This window comes from Heteronotia binoei, chromosome 12 (assembly GCF_032191835.1).
Source record: "Heteronotia binoei isolate CCM8104 ecotype False Entrance Well chromosome 12, APGP_CSIRO_Hbin_v1, whole genome shotgun sequence".
Taxonomy (NCBI): Eukaryota; Metazoa; Chordata; class Lepidosauria; order Squamata; family Gekkonidae; genus Heteronotia; species Heteronotia binoei.
The window spans coordinates 29907636-29920192 of NC_083234.1; the positions used below are offsets into that span (position 1 = coordinate 29907636).

Consider the following 12557-nt stretch of genomic DNA (forward strand, 5'->3'; position numbering starts at 1 on the left):
GATCATTAAGCCTTCCCTCATCACAAGCGATTCCTCCCCCTGCCTAATCCAGTCAATGGTATTAGAACAAAAGGTGACAGTATGACCAAATGAACCTCACATGTTAAGAGCACCACTATATTACGCAGGTGCTATGGAAGCCAAGTAATGTATTCATTTTTACTTCTTCTAGCTCCCTTATCCAGAGACTTCTGCATGTCAGGGATTCCACAGAACTGTCAAGCATGAGATTTCAAAATAACCAGTCCTTGGATTTTGAAACAAAGTTAGGTTTATTGATAATCCATGTGGCTCATTCGAGCTGGAGATTGGAACTGATACTTTGTAACACTAGAATACATACTTTAAAATGGCACATCAAAGGTTCTATAAACAATTCTACACTCATGGTGAAATTCACACACTGGGTTCCTTATCTATATTGCGACTAGCACATCCTGGGTTCAGGCCTGGCTGAGCCTGAGAACAATTCCCAGGAGGTCTTATCTTCAAAGAGGATATTCCTGCATCTGTTAGTAAAAGTGAAAGAAGAAAGGTGGGGGCTGCTACTTTGATGTGCCCATATTTCATTCTGGGTTAGTAACAACTCTAAAATCTGGATTTTACAATATCAATGTAACAATTCTGAAATCCAGCTTCAATAATATAAAATGAGTATACAATGCTTGACATACTGCCCCCCCTAAGCTCTTGCTCGAGGTTTGTCTGGGTGCAGTAGGTAAAATCTTTTGAGGAGAAGGGGGGCCCGGAGGTCGGATGCTTTCACCCATTCATCACAACTGGGGGAAAAATACTTCCAATGCACTAGGAAGTACAACACCCCTCTTTTCTCTTTCGCATCCAGTACCTCCTGCACCTCATGACGACTCTGACCCTTCACGTGAATAGGTTTGGGCTCCGGCGGGTGGGGGTGCCAACTCGTAGCCCCCGGATCTCGCCGAAGAAGGCTGCAATGGAAAACAGGATGAATTTTACTAAACAGCTTTGATAATTCTAACTCTACTGTCACTTTGTTTATTACCCTCTTTATTTTGAAGGGCCTCAGGTATTTGTAAGCGAGTTTCCTGGAGGTTTGCGGCAATGGCAGGTTCTTTGTAGATAGGAACACAGTTTCTCCTACTTTAAAGTCCCATTCTGGGGTGTGCTTTTTGTCATAATGTGCCTTATAGTCCTGTTTGGCTGCATCCAGGTTTTCTTCGATTACAGCCCACCCCTTCCCCAGCGTCTCCCACCACTGCTGACAAGAGGAAGGGGGTTTGGTTCCATTGTCCTCAGGCAATAGAGGGAATGGTTTCTCCTCATAACCATTCACAATTTTAAACAAGGATGTTTTGGATGAGCTATGGAGGCTATTATTGTATCCATACTCTGCAAACGGCAGTAGCTCCACCCAATTGGTCTGTTGATAGTTCACATAGAACCGTAAGTACTGTTCTAGAAGCGCGTTTACATGTTCCGTCTGCCCGTCCGTCTGGGGGTGATAGGCGGAGCTCAACCCCTGTTCCATTCCTGTTAGTTTGCAGAACTCCCGCCAGAAGTTTTGCAACGAATTGCGGGCCGCGGTTGCTAATGACCTTATCAGGGAAGGAGTAGACTCTAACAATGTGTTGAAAAAATAGGTATGCCAGTTTCTTTGCTGTGGGCAACTTTTTGCACGGAATGAAGTGCGCTTGCTTTGAAAAGGTGTCCACTACTACCAGTATTACGGTCCTCCCCTGAGAGGCCGGCAGCTCCACTATAAAGTCCATAGATATTATGGACCATGGCCGCTCTGCCGTCTGAGTGGGTTGAAGGAGACCGGGGGGGCTTTCCACCTCACCTTTTCGCCATTATGTACATTGGGCACGTAGTTACAAATTCTGAACTGTCTTTTTTCATTTGAGGCCACCAGAATTGTCTATTGACTAGATGTAATGTCTTTACGTAACCGAAGCAGCCAGACAGTTTATTACAATGGCAGTGTTGTAATATCTCCTGCCTCAGTGCTTTTGGAACATATAGTTTCCCATCGTGATACCAAAAGCCCCCCGTCCCTTTAGTTAGTCCTTCTGGCCTTTCCCCTCCTTCTCGTTCTGCTCCTTCTATTAGTCTATTCCCCCCCCCCCCCCCGCCATGGCTCTGGCACTCCCTTTTTCTTTCCTGACCGGGTGGTCACGGCGCCGGCCACCACGCTGGGGGGAATGATGGAGTCCACCACTTCCTTCCTCTGACTCTCATGTTGGGGCAGTCTGGATAGCATGTTGGCTAAGAAATTTTTTGACCCGGGAATGTATTTCAGGGTGAAGTCGAATTTTGCAAAGAATCCCACCCACCGAATCTGCTTTTCAGTTAATTTCCTCTGACCAGTCAGCGCTTCTAAGTTCTTATGATCGGTCCAGATCTCAAATGGTACCCTCGCCCCCTTCAGCCAGGACCGCCATGTTTTTAATGCAAAAGTTACTGCAAACGCCTCCTTGTCCCACACCGACCAATTGCGCTGCTCTGGTGAGAATTTTCTTAGAAATGTAAGCACATGGTCGCAATCTCCCTTCCGAGTCTCTTTGCATTAGTATGGCTCCTATGGCCACATCGGAGGCGTCACATTGGACCACGAAGGGTTTAAGCTCGTCGGGATGGCTTAATACTGGTTCGCTTGTAAACAACCGTTTAAGTTTTTCGAAGACCTTTTGGCAGGCGGGAGTCCATGCTAGCTTCGCTCCGAGCTTCTTCGCCTCCGGTCCCTTCCCCTTAGTCTTAAGCAAGTTCGTTAGGGGTAACATCACCTGGGCAAACCCCTGAATGAAGGTTCTATAAACATTTGTAAACCTGAGAAAGGATTGTAGCTGTCTACGTGTCCTCAGGAGTGGCCAGTCTAAGACTGCCTGTATTTTAGCGGGGTCCATGGCCAGCCCCTTCCCGGAAACTCTGAATCCTAGATAATCGAGTTCGGTTTGATGGAACTCACACTTAGATAGTTTGGCAAATAACTTGTGCTCGTACAAGGTGGAGAGCACCCTCCTCACTAATGGTACATGGGAAGCCAGGTCTTTGGAATAGATAATGTAGTCATCCAGGTACACCACTACCCCCTTATACAAGTATTACTCTCGACCTCATTGATAAAGTTCATAAACATTCTTGGAGCCCCTTGTAATCCGAAAGGCATGACAAGGTACTTGAACTGCCCCACTGGAGTGTTGAAGGCTGTCTTCCATTTATCCCCCTCTTTGATCCGCACTCTAAAGTACGTGTCCCTCAGGTCCAGTTTTGTGAAAATGGATCCCTCAGACACTGTACTCAGTAGATCTTTAATCAGGGGGATGGGATACGCATTGGACATCAAGATCCCATTTATCCCACGAAAATCAGTGCAAAGCCTGAGGCTCCCGTCCTTCTTTTTCCGGAAAAGTACCGGCGCGGCGTATGGCCGGCCGGATAAAGCCTCTTTTGAGGTTTTTGTCTATGAACTTCCTTAGTTCTGCCTTCTCTGCCCACCCATGGAGTATAGTTTGGCTTTAGGCAACTCCTGGCCCAGGGTTAGTTTGATCGCGCAATTGGTGCTTTGATGCGGGGGAAGCTCATTCGCCTCCTCCTCGCTGAACACTCTGCGCAAGTCTCTGTACTCTCTGGGGATGGAACGAATCTCTTCCACTGACAAGCACATCTTTTCGTTCCTGGGGGGTGGATTAGGTCCCCAGGCTCCCAACCAGTGATGGTGTTTGCACCTTCTGTCGGTGAAATCTATCGTTTGATCTCCCCATTGTATGTCCGGTTGGTGCTAAGCTAGCCACCCGACCCCTAAAACCACGTTGAAGGAGGAGGAAGGGACAATCACGAACATTTCTATGTCCCAGTGGTCCTCTATCCCTACTGGCACTCCCTGAGCCTCTTCTACACAAGGTTCCCCCCTCATTACGGACCCGTTCATTTGTTCGAATTGGATTGGGTGGGGTAGAGGCTTCCGCACCAGTCCTAGAGCGTCCACTAATTTTGGGGTGATAATCTCCCTCGTGCACCCAGAGTCAATTAGGGCTCGGGCATGGATAAAGCGTTTAAGCTTTTGATTCAGCAATGTCAATAGTACAAAGAATAAGGATCCAGTTACTCTCACCCGCAAAGGTGCCGTTAGATCCACGACCTGCCTCCCGGCACCTCTCAGTGCAGGTCGCTCTCGTTTTCCGCCAACTCTGTTCCCCAAGATTCTTCACTGGAGGCGTCCACAATTATAGTATCCTCGTCTAGCACTGCCAACATTGCGGTGCTTCCTCGAACCGACTCTTTGGGTCTGGTCAAAGTCTGGAACTCCTCGATCTTCATCATCTCACTCCACCCTCATACTTTGGCCGAGTGGGCCCTGAAATTGGCCGCGTACTCACGCACAAACTTCGCCCCTTGCTGCATCTCGTGCAGGGCCATGATGGCCCGGATCTCCTGGAGGGGGTCTTCGTACTGAGTTAACAGTGCCTGTAGAAACCTGCCCACGGTGTCGAGCTCGGGTCCCCTCGTCTCGTACAGGCTTATGTACCATCTTCTTGCTGCTCCCTTCAGTTTTGACCCGACGTAATCCACTCGGTTGAACTCGTCAGGGAACGTGTTCCCCCAATAGTGCTCGTAACTATTGGCTTGGATGATGAAGTACCCTACTTCTTTGGGGTCGCCGTTGAAGGTGGCGTCCAGTTCTCGGCCCCTCCCGTAGTCTCAAGGGGCCGGGGGCCCCGGCGGTGGCACAGGGCCTCCTGGTTGCCCAGATGCCACCGGGGGCACCTGAGGTGCTGGCATGTTTGGTAGTACCGGTGCGGCTGGTGCTGGCGCAGCTGGTGGAGCAGGCGGGGCCCTCCCTAGGTTGCATCTCAGCATCTGATCGATTTGCCTCTGCATCTCTTGCGCCATGAAAGTGGTGTTGGCTTGGATTTCATCCCGTAGCTCCCTCGCCATGGCAGTCATTTCCCCTCTGAGTCGCCAGGATGTCTGGCTCTTTCGGGTTGCCCCCATCTTCCTCTTCTGACTTGGACCCAGCTGGACGGCCGTCCTCTGGTTGGGGCCCACCCTGCTCGTCCTCATCTCTTATGGGGCAATCCCCCCGTCCTTCCCCGGGGTTTCCGCCGGCTTTGCCCCCTCACACCGGCCTTGATAGGATGATTTCGTGGCGGGCTGGCACTTCGTCCATTAGTACTGTGGAGGTGCGTGGCTCCCACTTCTGAGGGGTGATGAACAATTGTTGTATGTGTAGAGGGGATCCCCCCTCCCCGACTCTCCGAGTCCCAACAATGTGCCGGGGGGGGGGGGGGTGTCCGCACCTCTACTCCTTTGAATGGTTCATTAGGTTCTCTGTTGTCTGGTCTCTTTCAGCCATCCGGCTTAAAAGTTGCCAGGTCAGATGAACTCTTAATAAAGTATCAGTTCGAAAATGTCAAGCATGAAATTTCAAAATAACCAGTCCTTGGATTTTGAAACAAAGTTAGATTTATTGATAATCCATGTGGCTCATTCGAGCTGGAGATTGGAACTGATACTTTGTAACACTAGAATACAGGCTATAAAATGACACATCAAAGGTTCTATAAACAATTCTACATTCACGTGTGAAATTCACACACTGGGTTCCTTATCTATATTGCGACTAGCACATCCTGGGTTCAGGCCTGGCTGAGCCTGAGAACAATTCCCAGGAGGTCTTATCTTCAAAGAGGACATTCCTGCATCTGTTAGTAAAAGCGAAAGAAGAAAGGTGGGGGATGTGCCCATATTTCATTCTGGGTTAGTAACAACTCTAAAATCTGGATTCTACAATATCAATGTAACAATTCTGAAATCCAGCTTCTATAATATAAAATGAGTATACAATGCTTGACAAGAACTTTATATAAGGGTGAAGTTAATTCCAAATATCCAAAATATACCCCCACTTGCAGGGGAGGGCAGGATATAATTGTCTATTGTTCATTGTTACTGTTTAAATTTGATGTGATCTGCCCTGAGCCAGCTTGCGGGATAGTGCGGAATAGAAATTAACAAAATAAATATAAAATAAACAAAAACAAACAAACGATAAATGGTACATCCAGGAACACAGAAGTTGACCTAAGTAATATTAGCAACATTATCTATTTTAAATAATATATCAAATTGATTTTTAAAGAAAAGACATTTAGTACCTACAGAATTAAATAATACCATTTTGGATGGGTTTGGATGCATTTTAATATGAAATTAAATTATATTTTCCCAGTTATCACTAGTTTTCTAATATCACAAATAAAGAAATCTGCCTTAATTTTTGAACATTACTGAGTCTCAAGTATCCAAAATAAAGATACTTTGTATTGTTTTCAATAAAACCATTTCATGCCAAATAGCTGAATGCAGTGTGTCCTGTGAAAAGCTGGAGGTTTGGGAATGTGGACTGGATGAGTTGCAGCTGTGCAATGGAATTTCCCTAGCACACAAATCTTCATGATGTAAAACAGCTGGAAGGAAATCCCAGCATGCTCTATTTAGAGGCAGAACAACCAATAATTTAAATGGAAGATTAACCCTTCAACTAAGAACAAACCTTTTATTTCCTTCAGTATATATTCCAACTATCTATTTCAGAAGGAATAAGAACAGAAAACAGAGGTTTCTCATCTTGCTGATTTCTGCACAAGACAGTACGTTCACTATACACAAATGGACCTCATTTTTGAGACTTCAGACTCTTAGGGCAGCATTAACCATGCCCTAACAGCTTCTATCTGGATGTTAAAAATGACAACATTGCTACATACATGTTTTAGAAATCTGCAGAAGAAAAATTACTCTAGGGATTATTTAATGTGTCAAAGGACACTGAAATATCATATCAATTCAGCTACTGCCAGATATTCTTTTCACCAGAGTGGAAGCTTTCTTAAAGGCTGCGGTGTAGTACTGGTGGGGTGGGAAACGGGGGACCAGACATCACAGAAAATAACTGCTTGTCATAGTCATCACACAGCAGCCATACTTACTGGTCACAGTTCCCAACATTTAAAAATTAAAAGTAGAGCAGAGAGGAAAGGCAGCAATTTCTAAAAACATTACTACAGTTTCTTTTAAAGGTGAAGGTAGCCCCCTGTGCAAGCACGAGTCATTTCTGACTCTGGGGTGACATATCACAGTGTTTTCACGGCAGACTTTTTTTTATGGGGTGGTTTGCCATTGCCTTCCCCAGTCATCTATACTTTATCTCCAGCAAGCTGGGTACTCATTTTATTGGCCTCGGAAGGATAGAAGGCTGAGTCAACCTTGAGCCAGCTACCTGAACCCAGCTTCCGCCAGGATTGAATTCAGGTCGTGAGCAGAGCTTGGACTGCAGTACTGCAGCTTACCACTCTGCACCATCGGACTCTTCATAGTTTCTTTATCTTTCTTTAGTTCTTTTAACAGCATACTAAAAAACAAGTTTCACATGCCCAGACATATTGACATAAAATTATGAGAAGGGTCCAGTGGGTCAACGTTTAATAGCTAAACAGTATCTGGAATAAAGGGGGTTTACGGTTGCCATATCAGTTCTCATGCTATAGTTGTATGTGCACAATAATAATTTCATTTCATTAGATTTTTTTAAAATTCCACAAATGTTACTAAATAAATTGAGACAGCAGACAAATCCCTTCTGAAAAGACTCACACGGGAGTAAGAAATTAGGGGGTTGGGTTACTCATTTTTTTACATGCCATTTGTTTTGCTAAGTGCCATCTCAAAACATGTTTGATAACCTGCATTTTCATTTCGTAATGCTACCACCACTCTTCCACCCTCATGTTTTAAATTCAGAACAAATGATTGCTTTGGGAAGAATTTCCAGATATGTCCCACTTAATAATTATGCTGGTGCGTCTGTTACTAAACAGGTGTTTTCAGGCATGTCCTCTTTGAGGCATACCAATCAAACATCTGGAAGGATAGGATTTTTCTTAATTTAAAAGAGTCACTTGCTGTTTGAGATCCATATTCCTAAATCCAGACTCAGGCATATTAGTTCAAAAGAGGCATCCTCTTTGATCAGGTTTTTTTAAAAAAATCCCTACACAATTCTTTCATAGCACATCTTATTTTTATATACTTCATCGGCTTCTGTTGCATCTCTTAACTTCTGTTGCATCCCTAACCTCCAGGTAGAGCCTGATTATCTGGAATTAGAGATAGCAGAGATTAGTTCAGATCTCCTCTGGAGAAAATGGATGCTGTGGGGAAAATGGCATTATATACTACTGAGCTTTTTTTCTCTTTGCCAAACCCCCAGGTTTCACCCCAAAATTTCCAGGAGTTTTCCAACCCAGATTTGGCAACCCTACTTCTGAAAAATAACGTGGACTACATTCATATTAATACTTTCTTATAAATTTACTTTTGCAACTACTAGTGGTAAAGTGACTATTGTAGTAGGATTCATGGTTCAGCGACACTTAAGCATTAAATCTAACTTAGATAGTGCTGAAAAATCTGGAACTAATAAGCATCCTGAATGACCTAAGTTTTTAAAAGTGAGTAAAGACAGTTTGGAGGCTTTTTTATTTACTTTATTTACAGCCTATCTTCTCCCTTAGACTCAAGGTTGATTACAAAGTATTTTTAATTGATCAGATGGCATAAGGCATTCAACAAAGAATGCAATGGGATTACAATTACAGAACTGGTAAACAATGAAAACAAACAAAAACAAAACATTTATAAGATATAACATCCCTTAATGCAAAGAGGTGAGAACAAAAATAGCCTGTAACCAACCAAACAGTCCAAAAGTTTTCAGAAGAGTGGGTAGCAATTTCTGCTAAGCCTCCATCCCACAGCAAACCCCCATTTCTCCCCCATGATACCTCTAAAGGCCCACTGACACCCCTCTCCTGGGACTCAGCTCCTGAAGGCTCAGTGGGCTACAGCAGAAGGGTTGAATTAGTTTGAAATCACTACCCCTACTTCCAAAAATGTAAATGTCCTCAAAACTTCACAATTGTGTGGTCTGATATAGGCCAGTAAGAAGTATTAGCAGCTCTGATAACATACTGTTTTTACAATTCTGACTTTTGATAGTAAACAAACAACAACAGTAGATGAACAGAATTCACTGACATTGCAGAGATGCTATGTTGTTCCTCTGGCAGATCCCTTATACACATAATCCACACAGGTCTGCCTTAATGTCACTTGTTTCAAGAGATGGTGAAGTAGACTGCAAAAAGGGTAGCAAATTTCTGGGATGGCCAGATGCTCTCCTTCCTTCCCCAGTCTACCCACTATCATGCAGGAAACACTAGGAAGGATGGGAATAAGCTGCAAAAAAGAAACATATATGCACATATAAAGACTCAGGATGCTGCTCTATTTTAATTAATTTACATTGTTTTTCTCCTCTATGGGGACCCAAAACAACTTATACTGCTATCCTTTACTACTTTTTATCTTCACAACAACCCTGTGAGGTAGGTTAGGCTGAGAATATCTTTCATTGTAGAGAGGGAATCTAAACTTGGATCTTCTAGATTCTAGTCCTACTCTAATCATTACAACATACTGGCTCTTACCCCCTCCCAACTAGAGCTGCCAAGGAAGTAGTACTGATTCCCAATTATTTCTCATCCAGGAAAACCCCTGCCTTTCCTGGCATAACAGAGTATAAGTGTTCAGATACTAGGCTAATGATCTGCTTGTTTCACTCCAATGGCGACAACTGTGTACTGTAAGGGAAGCAGAAAAACACGAGTTGCTGTGATGTAAAAATAGCCTGCAAGCAGAAACTTACTGGTAGGGTAAATAAAGACCTCACAGGGCAGCTCATGAAAGGTGGCAAAAACCTGGTGATTGGGGCAAGAGATAATGATGAACTTTGAGGGTCAAGATCAGTATTCCCTCTAAACTGAGGGGCTCTGTAAATCCCTCTAAGCGGAGTTAGCATGAGCTAGCTCACAGATTTTTAGCCTCCAGATCATATATTTTTGTCTTAGCTTAGGAAGGATGACCCCAGAGCACAGTAATTTATGCAGTAGCTCCCAACTTTAATGCCAGTAGCTCACAAAGTAGAATTTTTGCTCACAAGACTCTGCATCTTAGAGGGAACATTGGTAAAGATACTTCCATCTTGCATCAGCTCAGGTCATGGGATGAAGGCCTAGGCGGTAACAAAGAAGAAATCCCAGCTTTCCAGGATGCAAGTATATTGGGAGGGGGAATATGAACAACAACCTAGTGTTTTATTTCTTATGGTATATTTGTTCTATATCCCTTACTCTATCTGCCTTAACTTCAACTAGATCCTTCAATTTCCCCTGAAGGGTGAAGTGCTTAAGGTTCAAACTGGGAGAAGTACCACTACAGTTCCAAAGGGAGTAAAGGCCAGCTTGGTAAAGACTTGAATGAAGGTCTGAATAGACTCTCACTTGTGTCTGGATGGGGAACAGTGGAGTTAATCTGGACTTGGACTGTCAAAAAGATGTATGGTACTATGCATGTGGTGAAAGCTCTAAATAAAGGACATCCTCGTAAACCCCTTCAATAGTTTTTGGTTGGGGTTACCCAGAAGGGGAAAATGTGTGCTCCATTTACTAGGCATTCTTAGACCAAACCAACATGTTATGAACACCATGGGGTTTTCCCATAAATTGTAATCCCCACACTGCTCTCAATGTTGAATTATCCTCTTCTCTCTGAGAAGGTGGAACAACACCCAATACATGTGACACTGTGTTGCAAGTTTCTCAGCCCCTCCATCCAACACAGAGCTCAATAGTCTAGGTATAAGACTTCTTTATGTTTACATTCTGGTAGTGCTATCCTAATCACAAAATAATTGTCCTGGTTGAGTGGCGCAATGTATCTTGCAACAACTTGTTTTTGTGACATAATTCAACTTGCATAAGGATGTACCATATGGAGTTTAAATTGATAGCATACAAAGACAGCTCTGTATGAGACCTAGCAAGGATATAGTTAACACCTCTAGAGCAATGTTGAGCTCTCAGGGAAGACAGCTTTATTTGCTGAAGTTTAGCACCAGATAAATTCACATTCCTCCTCAGAAGCAAACATTTTAAAACCTAAAGCTATTGCCAAAAGGAATGATTTTCAATACGGAAGATTCTAGATCTTGTTTTCCTTTGGAGGCTGAGAAGGAAAAATTGGAAGGTGACCAATATACAAAGCACCTTTGGACAAAGGAAGCAGAATTTGTGTACATTTGACATGGAACAGGAAGGGAGCTTATCTCATTCCCATAAAACACACAAATAGTCCACTGTGACACACTAGCCTTGCCCACAATGCAGAACTGTTTCCCTTCAGTCTTCTATATTTTAGGTACTCTAATCTTCAGCCTCACAGCAGAATATGGCCAAAACTAACAACTCCAGGGCAAAATGAATGAAAATACAGGCAAGGGCCTTTGACCTGAGAAGAAGAAAAGACAACTGCAGCAGCAATAGTCACCACCTATAAGCCAATGGGAAAATTTAGCGAATTACTCAACACAAGAATTAAATTTCCTGGGCACCACAGTACATGAGGGACATGTAAGTACCACATTACACTGGAAACCAACAGATTGGCAGTTATTTTCTTACTATATCCGGAGAATATTATAGTTGCAAAAATGTACATGGAGTAATTCATTGTTAAATTGATGCTGTCTACAGCTAAACCATACACAAATTAATTGTATTTTTAAGAGAGATAGCTGTTCAAGGAAGCTGCCTCCTCTGTGGATAAACCATACATTAGTTCTAGCCCCTCAGACAAGTAAGAATCCATTCTCCAAGCTTATCAGCAAACATATCTACATGCCTCCAGCTACAACCCCAACCACATCAAACAATTCATTGTCTATAGCCAATAGTTGCATCTGCTCCAACCCTCAGATAGAGATACTCACTTGAAGAATCTATAGCATGCATTTTTGCAACTACAATATCCTTCTCGTATGGTAAGAAAGATGATTAGAAAAATATGCAGGGAAAAGCTTGCTACAAGTCATGGCCAAAGAAAATGACATCAGAACACCACTGATGGTCATAAACAGCTCACAACTCATGCCAGTTCAACATAATGTTAACTACTTACAACCCATGTTGGATAGTGACACTTCCCTCACACAGGCACTGGGATGCCGATCTTTTATTGCTTCCACATGGCTACCCTAAAATAACTTCTCATCTGCAATAGTAAACTACTTAACATGGACTTTGATATGAAGGCCATAACAAATCAAGCAGACAACTTTGCTCTCATCTAGATCCTAACAACACCATCAGTGGACCCAGCAATATCAGCCATACTGTCTCAAGTTCATACTCCTGCTCATCCTCTAATGTGATTTATACTATCACATGTCAGCAATGCCCTTCTACCCTCTACATTGCATAAACAGGCCAGTCACTGTAACAAATAATAAATGGACATGTCTGACATTAGAACCCACAACCTTCAATAATCAGTGGGGAACATTTTAACCTTCTGAGACATTCAACTGCTGACCTAAGAACGGCAATTCTCTTATATAGGAATTTCAAAGGGAGATTAGAGAGACTGCTGAATTGCAAGTGATAATGGAACTCAAACCAATG

General features: G+C 43.5%; 1 protein-coding gene across 1 annotated transcript in view; it reads right to left on the reverse strand.

Annotated features, from left to right (window-relative positions):
- The window catches only part of TCF7L1 (transcription factor 7 like 1), a 127453-nt gene that overhangs the window by 27600 nt on the left and 87296 nt on the right, over window positions 1-12557 (reverse strand). The window lies entirely within an intron of this gene.